We start from the raw sequence: 25,894 nt of genomic DNA, 5'->3' as shown, positions 1-25,894 counted from the left end.
CATTCTTTGTCCTCCAAACACGACAAGTTGAGTTTTTACCAAAAAGTTATATTTTGGTTTCATCTGACATTCTCCCAATCCTCTTCTGGATCATCCAAATGCACTCTAGCAAACTTCAGACGGGCCTGGACATGTACTGGCTTAAGCAGGGGGACACGTCTGGCACTGCAGGATTTGAGTCCCTGGCGGCGTAGTGTGTTACTGATGGTAGGCTTTGTTACTTTGGTCCCAGCTCTCTGCAGGTCATTCACTAGGTCCCCCCGTGTGGTTCTGGGATTTTTGCTCACCGTTCTTGTGATCATTTTGACCCCACGGGGTGAGATCTTGCGTGGAGCCCCAGATCGAGGGAGATTATCAGTGGTCTTGTATGTCTTCCATTTCCTAATAATTGCTCCCACAGTTGATTTATTCAAACCAAGCTGCTTACCTATTGCAGATTCAGTCTTCCCAGCCTGGTGCAGGTCTACAATTTTGTTTCTGGTGTCCTTTGACAGCTCTTTGGTCTTGGCCATAGTGGAGTTTGGAGTGTGACTGTTTGAGGTTGTGGACAGGTGTCTTTTATACTGATAACAAGTTCAAACAGGTGCCATTAATACAGGTAACGAGTGGAGGACAGAGGAGCCTCTTAAAGAAGAAGTTACAGGTCTGTGAGAGCCAGAAATCTTGCTTGTTTGTAGGTGACCAAATACTTATTTTCCACCATAATTTGCAAATAAATTCATTAAAAATCCTACAATGTGATTTTCTGGATTTTTTTTCCTCAATTTGTCTGTCATAGTTGACATGTACCTATGATGAAAATTACAGGCCTCTCTCATCTTTTTAAGTGGGAGAACTTGCACAATTGGTGGCTGACTAAATACTTTTTTTCCCCACTGTAGCCTCGTTATTGTTAATTTATTGTGTTACTTTTTTTAAACTTTAGTTTAATTAGTAAATATTTTCTAAACTCTTATTTTTCTTGAAACAACATTGTTGGTAAAGGGCTTATAAGTAAGCATTTCACGGTAAGGTCTACACCTGTTGTATTCGGCACATGTGACGAATACAATTTGATTTGATTTGAGGTAGATTTTGCAATAGAGCTGCAGTACGAATTCAGGCCTACTCAAAATTCAACAAAGCCAAGGAGAGGCACACATACAAAACACTGTGTCCCGCTAAGTCAATATAATGGCCATCATCCAGGCTCTGCTGTAGCCGGCCGCAACCGGGAGACCAATGGGGCGGCGCACAATTGGCCCAGCGTCGTCCAGGGTAGGGGAGGGAATGGCAGGCAGGGAGGTAGCTCAGTTGATAGAGCATGGCGTTTGCAACGCCAGGGTTGTGGGTTCGTTTCCCACGGGGGGCCAGTATGAAAATAATAATGTATGCACTAACTGTAAGTCGCTCTGGAAAAGAGTGTCAGCTAAATGACGTAAATGTAAAATGTAAATCATGGAACCTTTGCCCACATTAGTGCAACTTAAGGGAAATGTATAACCAAAACAACAACTCCACTCAGCCATGGGAGTGGGTGGTAGGAATTATCAAACCAGGAGACTGAGAGCTTGGCAATGCGTTGACTCATCTGTAAACACACAGAAGCTTCAAACAGACACACACACCTATACACACTCACTTACACTAGAAACTTCAAGGGTCTTCTGAGCTAGACCAATACAAAGCAGGGTGGTTCTGGGTAATTACATGGCTGATGTTAGTTATCAGGGCAAATCAGGAGAGAAATTCAATTGAAGATGCACCAGGCCCAGGGAGTTCTGTTCCCTGCCTCTCTCTGAAACCTCTTGTGTGCTGACTTTTATTCCTAACTGCTTTGGGCCTTCATAGCCTGCCTTGGCTGCTGTGGGGTCGATAATGAAGGATGCTTGTAGTTAATTAGCAATCTAATGGTCTAATTCTGTGTTCAACCAGCCATGCTATAGATTTTTCCCTCAACGGCAACGCTAACCAATCTTGAAGGGTAAGCAGTGTATTTTACATCCACAGGCTGTGGCTGCCAGACACAACATAGCACAAATAGCACAATTATTAGCATACAATTAGGCCTACATGTGATACCAAAGGTTATTTTAAAAAATGCATGAAGTCATACTAGTTGTATAATTTGCTATCAGCTAGGCTTGTGCAAATGTCTGCGTGAAATAAACAAAAAAGTGCTGACATGAAACCTGAATGTTTCACAAGATATACAGTGCCTTCAGAAAGTATTCATACCCCTTGACCTTTTTCCACATTTTGTTGTGTAACAGCCTGAATTTAAAATGGATTAAATTGGGATGTCACTACACACAATACCCCATAATGTCAAAGTGGATTGATGTTTTTCAAAGATTTTACAAATTAATTACAAGTGAAAAGCTGAAATGTCTTGAGTCAATAAGTACTAAACCCATTTGTTATTGCAAGCCTAAATAGGTTTAGGAGTAAAAATGTGCTTAACAAGTCACATAATAAGTTACATGGACAATAATAGTGTTTAACATGATTTTTGAATGACTACCTCATCTCTGTACCCCACACATACAATTCTCTGTAAGGTCCCTCAGTAGAGCATTGAATTTCAAACACAAATTCAACCACAAAGACCAGAGAGGTTTTCCAATGACTCGTAAAGAAGAGCACATATTGGTAGATGGGTAAAAAAAAAAAGCTGACACTGAATATCCATTTGATGCTCAAAGGGATATTCAGTGTCTGCTTTTATGAATTACACTTTGGATGGTGTATCAATACACCAAGTCACTACAAAGATAGAGGCGTCTTTCCTAACTCAGTTGCCGGAGAGGAAGGAAACCGCTCAGGAATTTCGCCATGTGGCAAATGGTGACTTTAAAACAGTTACAGAGTTTAATGGCTGTAATACGAGAAAACTGAGGATGGATCAACAACATTGTAGTTACTCCACAATACTAACCTAATTGACAGAGTGAAAAGAAGGAAGCCTGTACATAATAAAAATATTCCAAAACATGCATCCTGTTTGCAACAAGGTACTAAAGTCATACTGCAAAGCAATTGACATTTTGTTCTGAATAGAAAATGATATGTTTGTGGAAAATCCAATACAGTGCCTTGCAAAAGTATTCATCCCCCTTGGCGTTTTTCCTATTTGGTTGCATTACAACCTGTAATTTAAATGGACTTGTATTTAGATTTCATGTAATGGACATACACAAAATAGTCCAAATTGGTGAAGTGAAATGAAAAAAAGTGGTGCGTGCATATGTATTCACCCCCTTTGCTATGAAGCCCCTAAATAAGATCTGGTGCAACCAATTACCTTCAGAAGTCACATAATTAGTTAAATAAAGTCCACCTGTGTCCAATTTGTAAGTCGCTCTGAATAAGAGCGTCTGCTAAATGATGTAAATGTAAATGTAATGCAATCTAAGTGTCACATGATCTGTCACATGATCTCAGTATATATACACCTGTTCTGAAAGGCCCCAGAGTCTGCAACACCACTAAGCAAGGGGCACCACCAAGCAAGCGGCACCATGAAGACCAAGGAGCTCTCCAAACAGCTCAGGGACAAAGTTGTGGAGAAGTACAGATCAGGGTTGGGTTATAAAACAATATCAGAAACGTTGAACATCCCACGGAGCACCATTAAATCCATTATTAAAAAATTGAAAGAATATGGCACCACAACAAACCTGCCAAGAGAGGGCCGCCCATCATGGGAAAAAATAAGCAAACACGTTTGGTGTTCACCAAAAGGCATGTGGGAGACTCCCCAAATATATGGAAGAAGGTACTCTGGTCATCAAGGAAAACGCTATGTCTGGCGCAAACCCAACACTTCTCATCACCCCGAGAACACCATCCCCACAGTGAAGCATGGTGGTGGCAGCATCATGATGTGGAGATGTTTTTCATCGGCAGGGACTGGGAAACTGGTCAGAATTTAAGGAATGATGGATGGCGCTAAATACAGGGATTTGAGACTGGGACGGAGGTTCACCTTCCAGCAGGACAATGACCCTAAGCATAATGCTAAAGCAATACTTGAGTGGTTTAAGGGGAAACATTTAAATGTATTGGAATGGCCTAGTCAAAGCCCAGACCTCAATCCAATTGAGAATCTGTGGTATGACTTAAAGATTGCTGTACACCAGCGGAACCCATCCAACTTGAAGGAGCTGGATCAGTTTTGCCTTGAAGAATGGGCAAATATCCCAGTGGCTAGATGTGCCAAGCTTATAGAGACATACCCCAAGAGACTTGTAGCTGTAATTGCTGTAAAAGGGGGGTGAATAGTTATGCACGCTCAAGTTTTCTGTTTTTTTGTCTTATTTCTTCTTTGTTTTAGAAGAAAAAATATTTTGCATCTTCAAAGTGATAGGCATGTTGTGTAAATCAAATGATACAAACCCCTAAAAAATTCATTTTAATTCCAGGTTGTAAGGCAACAAAATAGGAAAAATGCCAAGGGGGGTGAATACTTTTGCAAGCCACTGTACAACACATTACTGAGTACCACTCTCCATATTTTCAAGCATAGTGGTGGCTGCATCATGTTATGGGTATACTTGTAATCGTTAAGGACTGGGGAGTTTTTCTGGATAAAAAATAAATGGAATGGAGCTAAGCACAGTCAAAATCCTGGAGGAAAACCTGGTTCAGTCTGCTTTCCACCAGACACTGGGAGATTAATTCACCTTTCAGAAGGATAATAACCTAAAATGCAAGGCCAAATCTACTCTGGAGTTGCTTACCAAGAAGAATGAATGTTCCTGTGTGGCCGAGTTACAGTTTTGACAGAAATTCTATGGCAAGACCTGAAAAAAGTTGTCTAGCAATGATCAACAACCAATTTGACAGAGCTTGAATAATTTTATGATGAAATTAATGAAATCTCTATCTTGCTTGTCCTTCATTTTGGAATAAATTAACTATTTTTGTCTTTCTCTTTGAGTCAACTCCTCACCCCATTGAATGCACCGCAGAGCTAGCTAGCTGTAGCTTATGCTTTCAGTACTAGATTCATTCTCTGACCCTTTGATTGGTTGGACAACATGTCAGTTCATGCTGCAAGAGCTCTGACAGGTTGGAGGACATCCTCCGGAAGTTGTCATAATTACTGTGGAAGTCTGTGGAATGGGGTGAGAACCATGAGCCTCCTAGGTTTTGTATTGAAGTCAATGTACCCAGAGGAGGACAGAAGCTAGCTGTCCTCTGACTACACCATGGAGCTACTCTACAGAGTGTTGTATATTCTACTGTAGACCTTCATTGCAAAATAGTGTGTTTTAATCAATTATTTGGTGACGTGATTATATTTAGTATAGTTTTATCTAAAAATGATAACTTTTAAAATGTTTACAAAAATATATTTTTATGAAATCCACTGAGGAGGATGGTCCTCCCCTTCCTCTATATGTAACATTTCCATATTACACAACAAAATGATTTCACAAACAGACTGCTACAATCTGGGGTGACGGGGGAGTGTGTTTGCTGATAGAAACTTGCCATCTTGTCATTTGTGTCACCTAAACCATCTCAATTAAAATTCTACACCTTTTCCTATAACAACTATGGCAAGATATAGACTATTGTAGTGTTTAGCTTTTTAAATCATTATTTACATCATTGGGTACAGTGAAAGCTCAGTTCTCATGAAACCAAATGGTATTGGCCTCTATAAACACATGATGAACTATAATTTGTAAGTACAGTAATACTGACCACATTGTCTTCAGTTTCACCCCTGAATCCTGCAGGTCATTGTCACTCAGGGCCAACACTCTAAGGTGGGAGGGTTTTGACCTCAGAACTGAGACCAACACTTCACAGCAGTTGCAGGTGAGATTACATCTATTCAACCTAAATACATGACAGAAACGGTGTGGTAAGATATTATTATTTTACCATGACAATAGAACATTTTAGAAATACACACTAAGTGTCTCCAGTCTACAGTGTACATACAGTGTGGATACTTCAGTCCAGTAGAGAGCAGCTTCACTCCTGAATTCTGCAGGTAATTGTCACTCAGGTCCAGCACTCTCAGGTGTGAGAGGTCAAATAAAAAAAAACATGTATTTGTCACATGCGCCGAATTCAACAGGTGTAGACATTACCGTGAAATGCTTACTTACGAGCCCTTAACCAACAATGACGAGTTTTTAAAAAGTAAGCAAGAAAAATGTGCTAAATAAACGAAAGGAAAAATAGTAACACAATAAAATAACAATAACGCCGCTATATACAAAAGGGGTACCGGTACAGAGTCAATGTGCAGCGGTACGGGTTAGTCGAGGTAATTGAGGTAATATGTACATGTGAGTAGGGATAAAGTGACTATGCATAGATAACAAACAGAGAGTAGCAGCAGCGCAGGTGAAGTGTGAAGGAATGTGAATCTATGTACATGTATGTATGTATGTACAGTTGAAGTTGGAAGTTTACATACACCTTAGCCAAATTCATTTAAACTCAGTTTGTCACAATTCCTAACATTTAATCCTAGTAAAAAATTCCCTGTCTTAGGTCAGTTAGGATCACCACTTTATTTTAAGAATGTGAAATGTCAGAATAATAGTAGAGAGAATGATTTATTTCAGCTTTCATTTCTTTCATCACATTCCCAGTGGGTCAGAAGTTTACATACACTCAATTAGTATTTGGTAGCATTGCCTTTAAATTGTTTAACTTGGGTCAAATGTTTCGGGTAGCCTTCCACAAGCTTCCCACAATAAGTTGGGTGAATTTTGGCCCATTCCTCCTGACAGAGCTGGTGTAACGGAGTCAGGTTTGTAGGCCTCCTTGCTCGCACATGCTTTTTCAGTTCTGCCCACAAATGTTCTATAGGATTGAGGTCAGGGCTTTATGATGGCCACTCCAATACCTTGACTTTGTTGTCCTTAAGCCATTTTGCCACAACTTTGGAAGTATGCTTGGGGTCATTGTCCATTTGGAAGACCCATTTGCGACCAAGCTTTAACTTCCTGACTGATGTCTTGAGATGTTGCTTCAATATATCCACATAATTTTCCTTCCTCATGATGCCATCTATTTTGTGAAGTGCACCAGTCCCTCCTGCAGCAAAGCACCCCCACAGCATGATGCTGCCACCCCCGTGCTTCACGGTTGGGATGGTGTTCTTCGGCTTGCAACCCCCCCCCATTCTTCCTCCAAACATAACGATGGTCATTATGGCCAAACAGTTCTATTTTTGTTTCATCAGACCATAGGACATTTCTCCAAAAAGTACGATCTTTGTCCCCATGTGCAGTTGTAAACCGTAGTCTGGCTTTTTTTATGGCGGTTTTGGAGCAGTGGCGTCTTCCTTGCTGAGCGGCCTTTCAGGTTATGTCGATATAGGACTCATTTTACTGTGGATATAGATACTTTTGTAACTGTTTCCTCCAGCATCTTCACAAGGTCCTTTGCTGTTGTTCTGGGATTGATTTGCACTTTTCGCACCAAAGTACATTCATCTCTAGGAGACAGAACGCATCTCCTTCCTGAGCGGTACGACGGCTGCGTGGTCCCATGGTGTTTATTCCTGCGTACTATTGTTTGTACAGATGAACGTGGTACCTTCAGGCATTTGGAAATTGCTCCCAAGGATGAACCAGACTTGTGGAGGTCTAACATCAATATGCATGTGTGTGTGTGTGTTTTGTGTGTGTGTCCATGTGTGTATGTGTGTGTGTGTTGGAGTGTCAGTGTAGTATGTGTGACTGTGTGGTTAGAGTCCAGTGAGTGTACATCAAGCCTGTGCAAGAGAGTCTGTGCAAAAAATTATAATAAATACAAATAAAATAAGGGGGTCAGTGCAAATCAAGTCATTTGATTAACTGTTCGGCTGTCTTATGGCTTTGGGGTAGAAGCTGTTAAGGAGCATTTTGGTTCCAGACTTGCCGTGCGGTAGCAGAGAGAACAGTCTATGACTTGGGTGGCTGGAGTCTTTGACAATTTTTAGGGCCTTCCTCTGACACCGCCTAGTATATTGGTCCTGGATGTCAGGAAGCTTGGCCCCAGTGATGTACTGGGCCGTACGCACTACCATCTGTAGCGCCTTACGGTCAGATGCCGAACAGTTGCCATACCAGGCGGTGATGCAACCAGTCAGGATGCTCTCGATGGTGCAGATGTAGAACTTTTTGATGATCTGGGGACCCATGCCAAATCTTTTCAGTCTCCTGATGGGGAAAAGGGGTTGTCATGCCCTCTTCACAACTGTCTTGGACCATGATAGTTTGTTGGTGATGTGGACACCAAGGAACTTGAAACTCTCGACCCGCTCCACTTCAGCCCTATCGATGTTAATGGGGCCTGTTCGGCCCTCCTTTTCCTATAGTCCACGATCAGCTCCTTTGTCTTGCTCACATTGAGGTAGAGGTTGTTGTCCTGGCACAACACTGCCAGGTCTCTGACCTCCTCCCTATAGGCTGTCTCATCGTTGTCGGTGATCAGGCGGTATGCGAATTGGAGTGGGTCTAGGGTTTCCGGCATGATGGTGTTGATGTGAGCCATGACCAGCCTTTCAAAGCACTTCATGGCTCCTTGAAAGCAGCAGCTCTAGCCTTTAGCTCGATGCGGATGTTGCCTGTAATCCATGGCTTCTGGTTGGGAAATGTACGTACGGTCACTGTGGGGACGACGTCGTCGATGCACTTATTGATGACGCCGGTGACTGAGGTGGTATACTCCTCAATGCCATTGGATGAATCCCAGAACATATTCCAGTCTGTGCTAGCAAAACAGTCCTGTAGCGTAGCATCCGCGTCATCTGACCACTTCCGTATTGAGCGAGTCACTGGTACTTCCTGCTTTCATTTTTGCTTGTAAGCAGGAATCAGGAGGATAGAATTATGGTCAGATTTGCCAAATTGAGGGCGAGGGAGAGCTTTGTATGCGTCGCTGTGTGTGGAGTAAAGGTGGTCTAGAGTTTTTTTTCCTCTGGTTGCACATGTGACATGCTGGTAGAAATTAGGTAAAACGGATTTCAGTTTTCCTGCATTAAAGTCCCCGGCCACTAGGAGTGCCGCTTCTGGAGGAGCATTTTCTTGTTTGTTTATGGCCTTATACAGCTCGTGGAGTGTGGTCTTAGTGCCAGCATCGGTTTGTGGTGGTAAATAGACCGCCACGAATAATATAGATGAGAACTCTCTTGGTAGATAGTGTGGTATACAGCTTATCATGAGGTCTTCTACCTCTTGCGAACAATACCTCAAGACTACTTTAATATTAGACATAGCGCACAAGCAGTTATTGACAAATAGACACACACCCCCGCCCCTCTTCTTACCAGACGTAGCTGCTCTGTCCTGCCGATACACGGAGAAGCCAGCCAGCTCTATATTATCCATGTTTATGATCTTTGGGGCTGCTTTGCTGCCTCAGGGCCAGGAGAGCTTGCTGTCATCGACGGAAAAATGAATTCCCAAGTTTATCAAGACATTTTGCAGGAGAATGTAAGGCTATCTGTCTGCCAATTGAAGCTCAACAGAAGTTGGGTGATGCAACAGAACAACGACCCAAAACACAGAAGTAAATCAACAACAGAATGGCTTCAACAGAAGAAGATACGCCTTCTGGGGTGGCCCAGTCAGAGTCCTGACCTCAACCCGATTGAGATGCTGTGGCATGACCTCAAGAGAGTGGTTCACACCAGACATCCCAAGAATATTGCTGAACTGAAACAGTTTTGTAAAAAGGAATGGCCCAAAATTCCTCCTGAACGTTGTGCAGGTCTGAACTACAGAAAATTTTTGGTTGAGGTTATTGCTGCCAAAGGAGGGTCAACCAGTTATTAAATCCAAGGGTTCACATACTTTTTCCACCCTGCACTGTGAATGTCTACATGGTGTGTTCAATAAAGACATGAAAACGTATAATTGTTTGTGTGTTATTAGTTTAAGCAGACCGTGTTTGTCTGTTGTTGTGACTTAGATGAAGATCAGATCAAATTTTATGACCAATTTATGCAGAAATTCCAAAGGGTTCACATACTTTTTCTTGCCACTGTATAGACAAAACAAAGTTGGTTCCTTTAAAAGCCCATTGGTTAGGTTAGCTGCTTGTAATCAGAAACAAAGTATAATTTAGTGTATTGGAGGCAAATTATTGATACGAATACGAAAAATGTTTTGTGCAGACTTCTGATCACAATTTCAGCTTGACGTCCTTAATATAGTAAATCAAAGCTCTATTAACATGCATGTCCTCTGCATTGGTTGGTTCTGTAGATTACCTTTCCATGAGGAGCCAACATAAACTGAAATCTCATCTGAAGAAGTTTGAACATGTATTTGAAAGAATAGCTAAACAAGGAAACCCAACACTTCTCAATAAGATCTACACAGAGCTCTATCACAGTGTGGAGAGGTCATTAATGAACATGAGTTGAGACGCATTGAGACTATTCAAATATTCTAAAATTTGCATAAAAACAATATGCTCATTTTCCCGCCAGAGATGTGTTTCCATCAAACTGACTTGTTGCGGATAAAAGGCTGTAGTGCACAGAAGTTAAATGGGTTTCCATCGCATTTTCAACTCTACCGATGGTTTTGTCACAAAAACTGTTGCATTATATAGCAAATGTGCACACTCTAGTCTTGGCACGTGTGCTCTAGCCAACAGCTAGCATATACAGTGCAGCTAGGCTAGTCTACATGATGAGATTATTATAGATAAGAACAAGATTATTTTTGTTGTCAAACAGCAGCCAAGCATCGATAATCATGTAACCAGAATAAGACCCTCAACATTTATTGGAACGGAGAATCAAGCTCCTCACCGTGCACTTTTACCACCCTGTGAAGTTCATCACAATTTATTTCATCTGTAGCCTATAAACTGCATGCTTTCCCGGGTCATAGTCGGAGGACCACACAACATATCATCGCATAACTCCAAGTTTACTTTGATATGATGGTTATTATATCAATATTTGCACATAAAGGCGTTTCCACCGCCATTTCTCACATTATGAATTTTACCGACAAAAAAGATCACACCATGTTGAACAAACAAATTGTCTATCGACAATTATGAAATTGTACCTACATTTCCTGTTTCCATCAACCCGGTCGTGACTTTTTTCATGCGTCAGGTAATTCATGCGCTTTCTCTCCGTTGGGACAGACGCGAACTGGCTGAATCGATTCAGTGGCTAGCTTTGCACTTAACTGGCTAACAGTAGCTACTAAGGGTAAGCTATAACCTACATTATTTTTGTTTTGTTTTTACATACTGGTAACCAGAGTCGTTCAAGGAATTCGGGACATGGGTGACTGGCTAACGTTAGCTTGGCTCTCTGTGTGTTCATGCCGTGGGAGGAGGGATTAGTTTGTTGGAAGAGAGCAATGGCTAGCTAGTATGCTAACTATTCTAGCTAACTAACTGGCTGAATAAGTTGATGACGTACTCACTCAAACTGTCAAAACTACCCCAAAACTTTACACAACGTTAGACACGGACACGAATGATCTGCTTGGCGTGTTAACACACTGGTGGTTTGTTGTAACTGAGTATTGGTGCCAAACCATGTTATTGGAGGCTGGCATGCTAGTTGGCTTTGGCGTCATATGATTCGGTGTACCAAGTTAGCTAGCTGAATAAACTAAGTTAGAGTCTATTCCTAGAAACATTGAACCGCTGTAGTTTACAACAATTATCATTTCTAAAGTGGAAGTTGGGAGAGTTATATTTGAGTGTTTCAGTGAAACGTAAGTGAGGGAGGCCCCGCTCTCTCGCTTTCCCAGATGTTTAGTTCATTTCATTCCGATCTCCTTTGCATTATTGTAGAATTTCTCTGTAGCCTGTCAACTATGTGTCTGTCTATCCCTGTTCTCTCCTCTCTGCACAGGCCATACAAACGCTTCACACTACGTGGCTGTTGCCACTAATCTGGTGGTCCCTTTGCGCACGACCCACATGGAGTTCCAGGTCTCTGGCAGCCTCTGGAACTGCCGTTCTGCGGCCAACAAGGCAGAGTTCATCTCAGCCTATGCTACCCTCCAGTCCCTCGACTTCTTGGCGCTGACGGAAACATGGATTACCACAGAAAACACTGCTACTCCTACTGCTCTTTCCTCGTCTAACCATGTGTTCTCGCATACCCCAAGAGCATCTGGTCAGCGCGGCGGTGGCACAGGAATCCTCATCTCTCCAAAGTGGACATTCTCTCTTTTTCCCCTGACCCATCCGTCTATCTCCTCATTTGAATTCCATGCTGTCACAGTCACTAGCCCATTCAAGCTTAACATCCTTGTCATTTATCGCCCTCCAGGTTCCCTTGGAGAGTTCATCAATGAGCTTGACAAGTTCCTTTCCTGAGGATGGCTCACCCCTCACAGTTCTGGGTGACTTTAACCTCCCTACGTCTGCCTTTGACTCATTTCTCTCTGCCTCCTTCTTTCCAATCCTTTCCTCTTTTGACCTCACCCTCTCACCGTCCCCCCCCCCCCCCCCCCCCCCCCTACTCACAAGGCAGGCAATACGCTTGACCTCATCTTTACTAGTGGCGCAGTGGTCTAAGAGCATGGATTACCACAGAAAACACTGCTACTCCTACTGCTCTTTCCTCATCTAACCATGTAATCATGTAACCAGAATAAGACCCTCAACATTTATTGTAACGGAGAATCAAGCTCCTCACCGTGCATATACAGTGCTAGCTGTGCCACTAGAGATCCTGGTTCGAATCCAGGCTCTGTCGTAGCCGGCCGTGACCGGGAGACCAATGGGGCGGCGCACAATTGGCCCAGCGTCGTCTAGGGTAGGGGAGGGAATGGCCGGCAGGGATGTAGCTCTGTTGGTAGAGCATGGCGTTTGCAACGCCAGGGTTGTGGGTTCGATTCCCACGGGGGTATAAAAAAAATAATGTAAGTCGCTCTGGATAACAGCGTCTGCTAAATGACGTAAATGTAAATGTAAATGTAGATGCTGTTCTTCTACTAATCTCACTGCAACTCCCCTCCAAGTCTCCGACCACTACTTTGTATCCTTTTCTCTCTCGCTCTCCTCCAACACTACTCACTCTGCCCCTACTCAGATGGTAATGTGCCGTCGCAACCTTCGCTCTCTCTCTCCCGCTACTCTCTCCTCTTCCATCCTATCATCTCTTCCCTCTGCTAAATCCTTCTCCCTCCAATCTCCTGATTCTGCCTCCTCAACCCTCCTCTCCTCCCTTTCTGCATCCTTTGACTCTCTATGTCCCCTTTCCTCCCGGCCGGCTCGGTCCTCCCCTCCTGCTCCGTGGCTTGACGACTCATTGCAAGCTCACAGAAGAGGGCTCCGGGCAGCCGAGCGGAAATGGAGTAAAACTAGACTCCCTGCGGACCTGTCATCTTTTCACTCCCTCCTCTCTACATTCTCTTCCTCTGTTTCTGCTGCTAAAGCCACTTTCTACAACTCTAAATTTCAAGCCTCTGCCTCTAACCCTAGGAAGCTCTTTGCCACCTTCTCCTCCCTGCTGAATCCTCCTCCTCCTCCCCCCCCCTCCTCCCTCTCTGTGGATGACTTCGTCAACCATTTTGAAAAGAAGGTTGACGACATCCGATCCTCATTTATTAAGTCAAATGACACCGCTGGTCCTGATCACACTGCCCTACCCTATGCTTTGACTTCTTTCTCCCCTCTCTCTCCAGATGAAATCTTGCGACTGGCCGCCCAACAACCTGCCCCAACAACCATTTCCGGAGACCTTCTCCCTTACCTCACCTCGCTCATCAACTCATCCTTGACCGCTGGCCATGTCCCTTCCGTCTTCAAGAGAGCGAGAGTTGCACCCCTCCTCAAAAAACCTACACTCAATCCCTCCGATGTCAACAACTACAGACCAGTATCCCTTCTTTCTTTTCTCTCCAAAACTCTTGAGAGTGCCATCTCTAGCCAACTCTCCTGCTATCTCTCTCAGAATGACCTTCTTGATCCAAACCAGTCATGTTTCAAGACTGGTCATTCAACTGAGACTGCTCTTCTCTGTGTCACGGAGGCTCTCCGCACTGCTAAAGCTAACTCTCTCTCCTCTGCTCTTATCCTTCTAGAGCTATCCGCTGCCTTTGATACTGTGAACCATCAGATCCTCCTCTCCACCCTCACCGAGTTGGGCATCTCCGGCGCTGCTCACTCTTAGATTGCGTCCTACCTGACAGGTCGCTCCTACCAGGTGGAGTGGCGAGAATCTGTCTCCGCACCACGTGCTCTCACCACTGGTGTCCCCCAGGGCTCAGTTCTAGGCCCTCTCCTATTCTCTCTATACACCAAGTCACTTGGCTCTGTCATATCCTCACATGGTCTCTCCTATCATTGCTACGCAGACGACACACAATTAATTTTCTCCTTTCCCCCTTTTGATAACCAGGTGGTGAATCGCATCTCTGCATGTCTGGCAGACATATCAGTGTGGATGTCGGATCACCACCTCAAGCTGAACCTCGGCAAGACGGAGCTGCTCTTCCTCCCTGGGAAGGACTGCCCGCTCCATGATCTCGCCATCACGGTTGACAACTCCATTGTGTCCTCCTCCCAGAGTGCAAAGAGCCATGGCGTGACCCTGGACAACACCCTGTCGTTCTCTGCTAACATCAAAGCGGTGACCCGATCCTGCAGGTTCATGCTCTACAACATTTGCAGAGTACGACCCTACCTTACACAGAAAGCGGCACAGGTCCTAATCCAGGCACTTGTCATCTCCTGTCTGGATTACTGCAACTCGCTGTTGGCTGGGCTCCCTGCCTGTGCCATTAAACCCCTACAACTTATCCAGAACACCGCAGCCCGTCTGGTGTTCGACCTTCCCAAGTTCTCTCATGTCACCCCGCTCCTCCGCACACTCCACTGGCTTCCAGTTGAGGCTCGCATCTACTACAAGACCATGATGCTTGCCTACGGCATCTACTACAAGACCATGATGCTTGCCTACGGAGCTGTGAGGGGAACGGCACCTCCTTACCTTCAGGCTCTGATCCTACACCCAAACGAGGGCACTACGTTCATCCACCTCTCGCCTGCTAGCTCCCCTACCTCTACAGAAGCACAGTTCCCGCTCAGCCCAGTCAAAGCTATTTGCTGCTCTGGCACCCCAATGGTGGAACAAGCTCCCCCACGACGCCAGGACAGCGGAGTCACTCACCACCTTCCGGAGACACTTGAAACCCTACCTCTTTAAGGAATACCTGGAATAGTATAAAGCAATCCTTCTACCCCCCCCCCCCCCCCCCCCCCCATAAAAAGAATAAGAAAAAAAGTGGTTGTCCCACTTGCTATCATAAGTTGAATGCACCAATTTGTAAGTCGCTCTGGATAAGAGCGTCTGCTAAATGATGTAAATGTAAATGTAATAAAATAGTTGGATGGAAACCTGGTTACGATTATCCAAATAACTCTCCTTCCTCTGTTACTAAAATCAGACAATACATTTAATATGCTTTCATACTTAGTTGAGTCGTTACCTTGTTGTGGCCTGGAATCACACTAGAAAACATCAGGACATCAAATCACTGAAGTATCTTCATTTCTATTCGATTGCATGAGAAAATATCTCTGATAGTATTTATATATTTTAAACTAAAAGGAAACGACAGAGCAAGTTTGATGGAACTCATCTCTAACCCTCGTCTGTAATCTCATGCAATACTCTCTGTTTGCCACTTGGTGGTGGAACAGCACAGCGGAATCAGACTTTAGGCTGCACCAAAGTTATCCTCATATAAAAGTTACAAGCCGACAGTGTTGATATATGCTTCCTTTATTTCCATTTTAATAACTTAAATTTCAGATAATATTACTTTACTTTATAAATGAGTCATGAATAATGCATTAAGTGAATCTGCTGTCAAGATCAAAACACTGCAGAAGATCTCTGATAAATCCAGTACAGTTTATTGAACATGTGGTTAAACTTTCAGCATAGGCACTCAGACACAAATTCTGGATGAATTATGTAGTATCCAGCCTGGTAAGGTTTCACCACGTTGAAACAGCTGTATCCACCACTGTAACATAAAAACAAACTATACATTTGATATAATATGTGTAGACTGCAGCTGCAATGGCATGCAACTTCACTATATACCCCAACTGTAAATTTGGCTACAGTATTGTATGTTGCACTTGACACTTAAAACTGTGGATAGTTCAATATCTTTATATAGTCTGTAGTGGGCTATCCAAAACAATGTTTTACTGAGAACATGTACTGAGATGTAAGAGCATGTACTACACCATGAATCCTGTGTAGTATTGGAGCGAGACCTCCGGTAGTGGGTTTGTGGTAGGAGGTGCCTAACAACCGGGAAGCTGCCATTTTGAAGTCCCTTCAGATGTTCAGTGCCTGAGTTTCTCCTGTCAGAAACAAAGACAGTTTGAATTTCCCAACAAACTAATGCAGATCAATTGGATATGCAAATGAATTAAGTGTTTACAGTATGGTATACAAATGGGTAACAGCTAAACAGAGATTTTGTATCTGTCAAAAATGGATTGAGACTACGGTTTGTCTATGGGGCTCATACATTGACATTCGTAATTTGTCCATCTTTTTTTACATGTGTAAAAAGTTGAAATGAGCTTGATCTTGCATCAGGAGGTCAGGGTTCAAAGGTCAGACTCACTTCAGTCCCTGTGATGAGTGTGGATGGAGGTCACCACGGTTACACTGGATATCAGTCAGGTAGCCAGCTGGCCTCTGTTGTAAGGACTTAGAGGAATCCATGTTGCTGTAATCAACATGAAGTCGTATTAATTGGAAGTATTTTAATAATCTCCATTGGAATAAATCCCAGAAAATAACAGAGAGATAACAATCTTGATTTCAATTTCAATCAGAGCAACATATTTCAGGTCTGTGGCAGTATACACTGCATCATTATAATAATACAGTTGAAGTCGGAAGTTTACATATACTTAGGTTGGAGTCATTAAAACCCGTTTTTCAACAACTCCACAAATTTCTTTTAAACAAACTATAGTTTTGGCAAGTCGGTTAAGACATCTACTTTGTGCATGACACAAGTAATTTTTCCAACAATTGTTTACAGAGAGTATTTCACTTTATCACAATTCACTTTAATTCACTGTATCACAATTCCAGTGGGTCAGAAGTTTACATACACGAAGTTGACTGTGCCTTTAAACAGCTTGGAATATTCCAGAAAATGATGTCATGGCTTTAGAAGCTTCTGATAGGCTAATCGACATCATTTGAGTCAATTGGAGGTGTACCTGTGGATGTATTTCAAGGCCTACCTTCAAACTCAGTGCCTCTTTGCTTGACATCATGGGAAAATCAAAAGAAATCAGCCAAGACCTCAGAAAAATAATTGTAGACCTCCACAAGTCTGGTTCATCCTTGGGAGCAATTTCCAAACGCCTGAAGGTACCACGTTCATCTGTACAAACAATAGTACGCAAGTATAAACACCATGGGACCACGCAGCCGTCATACCGCTCAGGAAGGAGACACGTTCTGTCTCCTAGAGATGAACGTACTTTGGTGCGAAAAGTGCAAATCATTCCCAGAACAACAGCAAAGGACCTTGTGTTGTGCCTTACACAGGAAGCGGCACAGGTCCTAATCCAGGCACTTGTCATCACCCGTCTGGATTACTGCAACTCGCTGTTGGCTGGGCTCCCTGCCTGTGCCATTAAACCCCTACAACTCATCCAGAATGCCGCAGCCCGTCTGGTGTTCAACCTTCCCAAGTTCTCTCACGTCACCCCGCTCCTCCGCACACTACACTGGCTTCCAGTTGAAGCTCGCATCTGCTACAAGACCATGGTGCTTGCCTACGGAGCTGTGAGGGGAACGGCACCTCCGTACCTTCAGGCTCTCATCAGTCCCTACACCCAAAACGAGGGCATTGCGTTCATCCACCTCTGGCCTGCTGGCTCCCCTACCTCTGCTGAAGCACAGTTCCCGCTCAGCCCAGTCAAAACTGTTCGCTGCTCTGGCACCCCAATGGTGGAACAAGCTCCCTCACGACGCCAGGACAGCGGAGTCACTCACCACCTTCCGGAGACATTTGAAACCCCACCTCTTTAAGGAACACCTGGGATAGGATAAAGTAATCCTTCTACCCCCCCTTACCCCACCCCAAAGAAAGAAAGAAAATATATATATATATATTGTAAAGTGGTTATCCCACTGGCTATAAGGTGAATGCACCAATTTGTAAGTCGCTCTGGATAAGAGCGTCTGCTAAATGACGTAAATGTAATGTAAATGAAGATGCTGGAGGAAACAGGTACAAGTGTGTCTATATCCACAGTAAAACGAGTGCTATATCGACATAACCTGAAAGGCCGCTCAGCAAGGAAGAAGCCACTGCTCCAAAACCGCCATAAAAAAGCCAGACTTCGGTTTGCAACTGCACATGGGGACAAAGATCATACTTTTTGGAGAAATGTCCTCTGGTCTGATGAAACAAAAATATAACTGTTTGGCCATAATGACCATTGTTATGTTTGGAGGAAAAAGGGGGTTGCTTGCAAGCCAAAGAACACCAAAGAACACCATCCCAACCGTGAAGCACGGGGGTGGCAGCATCATGCTGTGGGGGTGCTTTGCTGCAGGAGGCACTGGTGCACTTCACAAAATAGATGGCATCATGAGGAAGGAAAATTATGTGGATATATTGAAGCAACATCTCAAAACATCAGTCAGGAAGTTAAAGCTTGGTCGCAAATGGGTCTTCCCAATGGACAATGACCCCAAGCATACTTCCAAAGTTGTGGCAAAATGGCTTAAGGACAACAAAGTCAAGGTATTGGAGTGGCCATCACAAAGCCCTGACCTCAATCCTATAGAAAATGTCTGGGCAGAACTGAAAAAGCGTGTGCGAGCAAAGAGGCCTACAAACCTGACTCTGTCAGGAGGAATGGGCCAAAATTCACCCAACTTATTGTGGGAAGGCTCCCCGAAACATTTTACCCATGTTAAACAATTTAATGGCAGTGCTACCAAATACTAATTGAGTGTATGTAAACTTCTGACCCACTGGGAATGTGATGAAAGAAATAAAAGCTGAAATAAATCATTCTTTCTACTATTATTCTGACATTTCACATTCTTAAAATAAAGTGGTGATCCTAACTGACCTAAAACAGGGAATTTTTACTAGGATTAAATGTCAGGAATTGTGAAAAACTGAGTTTAAATGTATTTGGCTAAGGTGTATGTAAACTTCCAACTTCATCTGTACATGCACTGGGTGACTGATTTGGATAAAAACTAAAAGACATAACATTTTACATTTACATTTTAGTCATTTAGCAGACGCTCTTATCCAGAGCGACTTACAGTTAGTGCATACATTCTTTTTTTAATTTTTCATACTGGTCCGAACCCACAACCCTGGTGTTGCAAACGGCACGCTCTACCAACTGAGCTACATCCCTGCCGGCCATTCCCTCCCCTACCCTGGACAACGCTGGGCCAATTGTGCGCCGCCCCATGGGTCTCCCGGTCGCGGCCGGCTACGACAGAGCCTGGATTCGAACCAGGATCTCTAGTGGCACAGCTAGCACTGCGATGCAGTGCCTTAGACCACTGCGCCACATAAGGAGTGAAGACCTCATACTTTACCTTTGTATGTTTTTTAGGAGTGGTTGGAGTTGCATGTCTCTGATGGAGGGGTCAGTCATGTGTGGTTTGTGTAGCCAGCCTGCAGGGGGCAGCATGTGCTGTGTTGTTCTGGATGGGCTGAGTGGTGATATGCGAGGCAGCTCTGTGTCCACAGCACTGAGAGAGCACGCACGTTTGCCATCTTGTGGAAGAAGACCCACATAAGATAATGCACAACACTTGTACCACTATGTCCACTATGTCCACTAAATACACACACGTGCAGGCACGCACGCACACACACACACACACACACACACACACACACACACAACACAACACACACAAACAACAAGGGGGAGATGAGATGATAAGTCAATGGTTGGTTGAACTGGTAGAATGGAGCACAGACAGTCATACCTGGGTTATGCTGAAAAGACAAGTGCCGGACAGGAGGGAAAAGTGGGCGGCCATTGTTTACAGGAGCAGTAGCCCCATGTAACACTGACCGGGAGGCCCTGTGGCTCGTCTGCAGTTTCCTGGGCAACAGGAAGTCCTGTATGGGTAGATGAGGAAAGAGAGGAAATAAAACACCCGTCCCTCGAATCTGAGCACTGAAGATAGATGGATGGTTGGCTCAGGTGATGCCTTGTGGATAATTATGGGAATAGTAGTGTAAGAAGAGGATTTGGTAACACTTTACTAGAAGCCTGTGGGTATAATGCATTATAATGTAGTTATAGTGCATTGTAAGACTTGTCGAAAGCATGTATGCCCTCCTTTTCTCTGTCATAATGATACTGACTAAATAACAGCCATTTTGGAGTCAGTTGAAGATGTCCTACTACATAGACAGACATAACATATTATAAAAAATATATTATAAAGGCTCATACATGCCTTTAACAAGTAATAAAGCATTACAGAAAATTGTTACATTTGCTTTTTGTGTATGTTCTGTGTGTCTCTACTGTCCCGGGCCAAAAACACATCCGGTACTATATATGCTATCTACAGTTGAAGTCGGAAGTTTACATACACCTTAGCCAAATACAGTGGGGAAAAAATGTATTTAGTCAGCCACCAATTGTGCAAGTTCTCCCACTGAAAAAGATGAGAGAGGCCTGTAATTTTCATCATAGGTACACGTCAACTTTTTATCCAGAAAATCACATTGTAGGATTTTTAATGAATTTATTTGCAAATTATGGTGGAAAATAAGTATTTGGTCAATAACAAAAGTTTCTCAATACTTTGTTATATACCCTTTGCTGGCAATGACACAGGTCAAACGTTTTCTGTAAGTCTTCACAAGGTTTTCACACACTGTTGCTGGTATTTTGGCCCATTCCTCCATGCAGATCTCCTCTAGAGCAGTGATGTTTTGGGGCTGTCGCTGGGCAACACAGACTTTCAACTCCCTCCAAAGATTTTCTATGGGGTTGAGATCTGGAGACTGGCTAGGCCACTCCAGGACCTTGAAATGCTTCTTACGAAGCCACTCCTTCGTTGCCCGGGCGGTGTGTTTGGGATCATTGTCATGCTGAAAGACCCAGCCACGTTTCATCTTCAATGCCCTTGCTGATGGAAGGAGGTTTTCACGCAAAATCTCACGATACATGGCCCCATTCATTCTTTCCTTTACACGGATCAGTCGTCCTGGTCCCTTTGCAGAAAAACAGCCCCAAAGCATGATGTTTCCACCCCCATGCTTCACAGTAGGTATGGTGTTCTTTGGATGCAACTCAGCATTCTTTGTCCTCCAAACACGACAAGTTGAGTTTTTACCAAAAAGTTATATTTTGGTTTCATCTGGCATTCTCCCAATCCTCTTCTGGATCATCCAAATGCACTCTAGCAAACTTCAGACGGGCCTGGAAATGTACTGGCTTAAGCAGGGGGACACGTCTGGCACTGCAGGATTTGAGTCCCTGGCGGCGTAGTGTGTTACTGATGGTAGGCTTTGTTACTTTGGTCCCAGCTCTCTGCAGGTCATTCACTAGGTCCCCCCGTGTGGTTCTGGGATTTTTGCTCACCGTTCTTGTGATCATTTTGACCCCACGGGGTGAGATCTTGCGTGGAGCCCCAGATCGAGGGAGATTATCAGTGGTCTTGTATGTCTTCCATTTCCTAATAATTGCTCCCACAGTTGATTTCTTCAAACCAAGCTGCTTACTTATTGCAGATTCAGTCTTCCCAGCCTGGTGCAGGTCTACAATTTTGTTTCTGGTGTCCTTTGACAGCTCTTTGGTCTTGGCCATAGTGGAGTTTGGCGTGTGACTGTTTGAGGTTGTGGACAGGTGTCTTTTATACTGATAACAAGTTCAAACAGGTGCCATTAATACAGGTAACGAGTGGAGGACAGAGGAGCCTCTTAAAGAAGAAGTTACAGGTCTGTGAGAGCCAGAAATCTTGCTTGTTTGTAGGTGACCAAATACTTATTTTCCACCATAATTTGCAAATAAATTCATTAAAAATCCTACAATGTGATTTTCTGGAAAAGAAAATTCTCAATTTGTCTGTCATAGTTGACGTGTACCTATGATGAAGATTACAGGCCTCTCTCATCTTTTTAAGTGGGAGAACTTGCACAATTGGTGGCTGACTAAATACTTTTTTTCCCCACTGTACATTTAAACTCAGTTTTTCACAATTCCTGACATTTAATCCTAATAAAAATTCCCTGTCTAAGGTCAGTTAAGATCACCACTTTATTTTAAGAATGAAATGTCAGAATAATAGTAGAGAGAATGATTTATTTAAGCTTTTATTTCTTTCATCACATTCCCAGTGGGTGAGAAGTTTACATAAACTCAATTAGTATTTGGTAGCATTGCCTTTAAATTGTTTAATTTAGGTCAAACGTTTCGAGTAGCCTTCCACAAGCTTCCCACAATAAGTTGGGTGAATTTTGGCCCATTCCTCCTGACAGAGCTGGTGTAACTGAGTCAGGTTTGTAGGCCTCCTTGCTTGCACACGCTTTTTCAGTTCTGCCCACACATTTTCTGTAGGGTTGAGGTCAGGGCTTTGTGATGGCCACTCCAATACCTTGACTTTCTTGTCCTTAAGCCATTTTGCCACAACTTTGGAAGTATGCTTGGGGTCATTGTCCATTTAGAAGACCCATTTGCGACCAAGCTTTAACTTCCTGACTGATGTCTTGAGATGTTGCTTCTATATATCCACATAATTTTCCTTCCTCATGATGCCATCTATTTTGTGAAGTGCATCAGTCCCTCCTGCAGCAAATCACCCCCACAGCATGATGCTGCCACCCCCGTGCTTCACGGTTGGGATGGTGTTCTTCGGCTTGCAATTCACCCCCTTTTTCCTCCAAACATTACGATGGTCATTATGGCTAAACAGTTCTATTTTTGTTTCATCAGACCAGAGGACATTTCTCCAAAAGGTATGATCGTTTTCCCCATGTGCAGTTGCAAACCGTAGTCTGGCTTTTTTATGGCTGTTTTGTACCAGTGGCTTCTTCCTTGCTGAGCGGCCTTTCAGGTTATGTCGATATAGGACTCGTTTTACTGTGGATATAGATACTTTTGTACCTGTTTCCTCCAGCATCTTCACAAGGTCCTTTGCTGTTGTTCTGGGATTTATTTGCACTTTTCGCACCAAAGTACGTTCATCTCTAGGAGACAGAACACGTCTCCTTCCTGAGCGGTATGACGGCTGCGTGGTCCCATGGTGTTTATACTTGCGTACTATTGTTTGACCAGATGAATGTGGTACCTTCAGGTGTTTGGAAATTGCTCCCAAGGATGAACCAGACTTGTGGAGGTCTACAATACATCTTGAATAGATCCATAGGTGCACCTCCAATTGACTCAAATTATGTCAATTAGCCTATCAGAAGTTTCTAAAGCCATGACATAATTTCCTGGATACAGTGAATTATAAGTTAAATAATCTGTCTGTAAACAATTGCTTGTGTCATGCACAAAGTAGTGGTTGAAAAACAAGTTTTAATTACTCCAACCTAAGTGTATGTAAACCTCCGACTTCAACAGCATGTGTTATTGTATACACACAATCATTAAGCATTATGTTATGGGTAGGAAAGGTAAAGTTTCCTCGTGGTTCTGTTTACACTCCATCTCACGAGTGGAGAGAGGGAAGCATTGAATAATAGATGATGTGCATCTTTCACCCTGTAGAGATGGATGTAAACAATGGCCCTCTAATTAGCGTAAGGGGATTTAGGCCTCAGTCTGGGTTAATGAAGAGAGGAAGTGTATGGGGGACAAAGGAGGCAAGAGGAAAAAGTAACAAACCCACAGGGAATTTGTTGTAATCCGAAACATCATCCAATCAATTAGACCCATTTTGAACACTACTGATACAATTCAGACAAGAGATTGGAATCGAGCATGAGGCATTCTCAGGGTGTTAACCAGGCAGATGTGTGTTGAATGTAGACAGTTGCTATTCAATATGGGTATCAGAATATTTGAAGGGAACCTACATAAGGACATCGTAACGCAACATTCATAATATAAACAGAATGCATTCATAAGTAGAAGACATTACACAAAATACAGTGAAATATACCGGTATATCAACTTTTAATGCTTATGTCAACAACCACAAGTTGATATTTTTGTTATGTCAGAGTAATATCACTCATACTGCAATTAGCATCCACTCCAACTATACTACATTACTCCTAACCGGTCTATGTGGTTTGTCCTGGCTGTTACCGGTATATTACTATATGTCCTGGTTCTTACCGGTCTGGGGTGGGGGTTATTTCTGCGGTGGGCTGAGGACGGTCTTGGTCGAGCTGGTTTCCCTCGTCCAGGTGAGCTAAACTCCTCTGTGTACGTGCTGAGCTGGAGCTGGAGAGCCATGATCTCCCCAGGAGCCCCAGTCTCAATACAGTACCTCTCCTACAAAGAGCTGTGTCAATCTCCACCTTTCCAACCCAACCTGAATCCTTCCTCCCTCTCCGTCATCTGCTTACTCCTCTTTCTCTCCCTCCCTCCCTCGCATTATTTCTTACCGCTACCTCTATCCCTCCAGCTCCCTCTATTTTCATGTATCTTTGATATACTGTTGAGATAATTTGCCAAAGGACAATAGTGGGAAAGGAGCTATACAGATGTAGGATCTTAATTTGAGCCAGTTTGCTACAGCAGGAAAATAATCCTGCAGCAACAGGAAATGTGAATTATTATGTGGATTATAATTAATTGACATTTTTGTAGGGGTTGATACATTTTTCGTAATGGAAAATCAAGTCTGAAATATCAAAGTGGAAATGACCACTTTTTAACCTCAAATACATTACAAGTTTTAAATGTCCTGCATTGCAGGAAAGTTCTCCTTCAACTTGGTGATCAAATTAAGATCCTACCTCTGTAGGCTAATGTGTTGGGTTAGCTATGCAGTTTTTAAAAATCTAAGAAGCGGTCATGTGTTGAATCCTTTGAATCCTTTCAACTTTCTACTCCAAGCCCATTGTAGAGTTGGTGCCTCAACCTCCCTTATACTGTATGTGGGAGTTGTGTGATGAGCAGCACCCAAGCCAGGAGGAACCAGAGCACCTCTCTCTCTCTCTCTCTTTTTCACTCCCTCTCTTTCTCTCTGAAAACTGAGCAGCCGTCCTTCAATGGGCTCTAATCTCTCACAGCTCACTGGCCTTGTCTGTCACCCAATGGCCTGTCACCCAATGGCCTGTCACCAAATGGCCCCTGCTTAGAGCTCAACCCAGGTTCACCTCTCTACAATCACCATTCATCACATGCATCTATTATTCAGCCAGCGGCTGCAGGGTGTCTTTGTGTCCCCACTGTACCCCCCTGACAGGGTCTGTCCAGGTCAAAGCAGACAGGTGCACAATGGTGCCAGAACCCGGAAGGCAGTCATGGTGAATCTGTTGGATCTGTTGGACCCTTACAACCTCATTTCAGCTCACTGTACCCTAAAAGCATGAGGATCCACTCAGGTTATATCTCAAATGTAGTGACCCAAGATTCTACAGAGATATACAGTGCCTTCAGAAAGTATTCATACCCCTTGACTTATTCCACATTTTGTTGTGTTACAGCCTGAATTCAAAATGGATAAAAAAATATAGATAGATATACACATGACCAAAAGTATGTGGACACCTGCTCGTCGAACATCTCATTCCAAAATCATTGGCATTAATATGGAGTTGGTCCCCCCTTTGCTGCTATAACAGCCTCCATTCTTCTGGGAAGGCTTTCCACTAGATGTTGGAACATTGCTGCGGGGACTTGCTTCCATTCAGCCACAAGAGCATTAATGAGGTAAGGTACTGATGTTGGGCAATTAGGCCTGGCTCGCAGTTGGCGTTTCAATTCATCCCAAAGGTGTTCGATGGGGTTG

At 43.5% G+C, this 25,894-nt stretch overlaps 1 pseudogene across 1 annotated transcript in view; it reads right to left on the bottom strand.

Annotated features, from left to right (window-relative positions):
• LOC311138830 (myogenesis-regulating glycosidase-like) overlaps positions 1-24,390 on the bottom strand; it is a 55,241-nt pseudogene extending 30,851 nt beyond the window's left edge. The window contains exon 1 of the transcript in view: positions 24,271-24,390. The product of the transcript in view is annotated as a myogenesis-regulating glycosidase-like (transcript). The remainder of the gene's footprint in view (positions 1-24,270) is intronic.
• Between the last annotated feature and the right edge of the window lie 1,504 nt (positions 24,391-25,894).

The sequence above is a fragment of the Coregonus lavaretus genome (genome assembly GCF_964263955.1).
Source record: "Coregonus lavaretus genome assembly, chromosome: 12".
NCBI lineage: Eukaryota > Metazoa > Chordata > Actinopteri > Salmoniformes > Salmonidae > Coregonus > Coregonus lavaretus.
The sequence above is the reverse complement of the archived record's forward strand: the minus strand, read 5'-3'. Positions and strand labels throughout refer to the sequence as shown.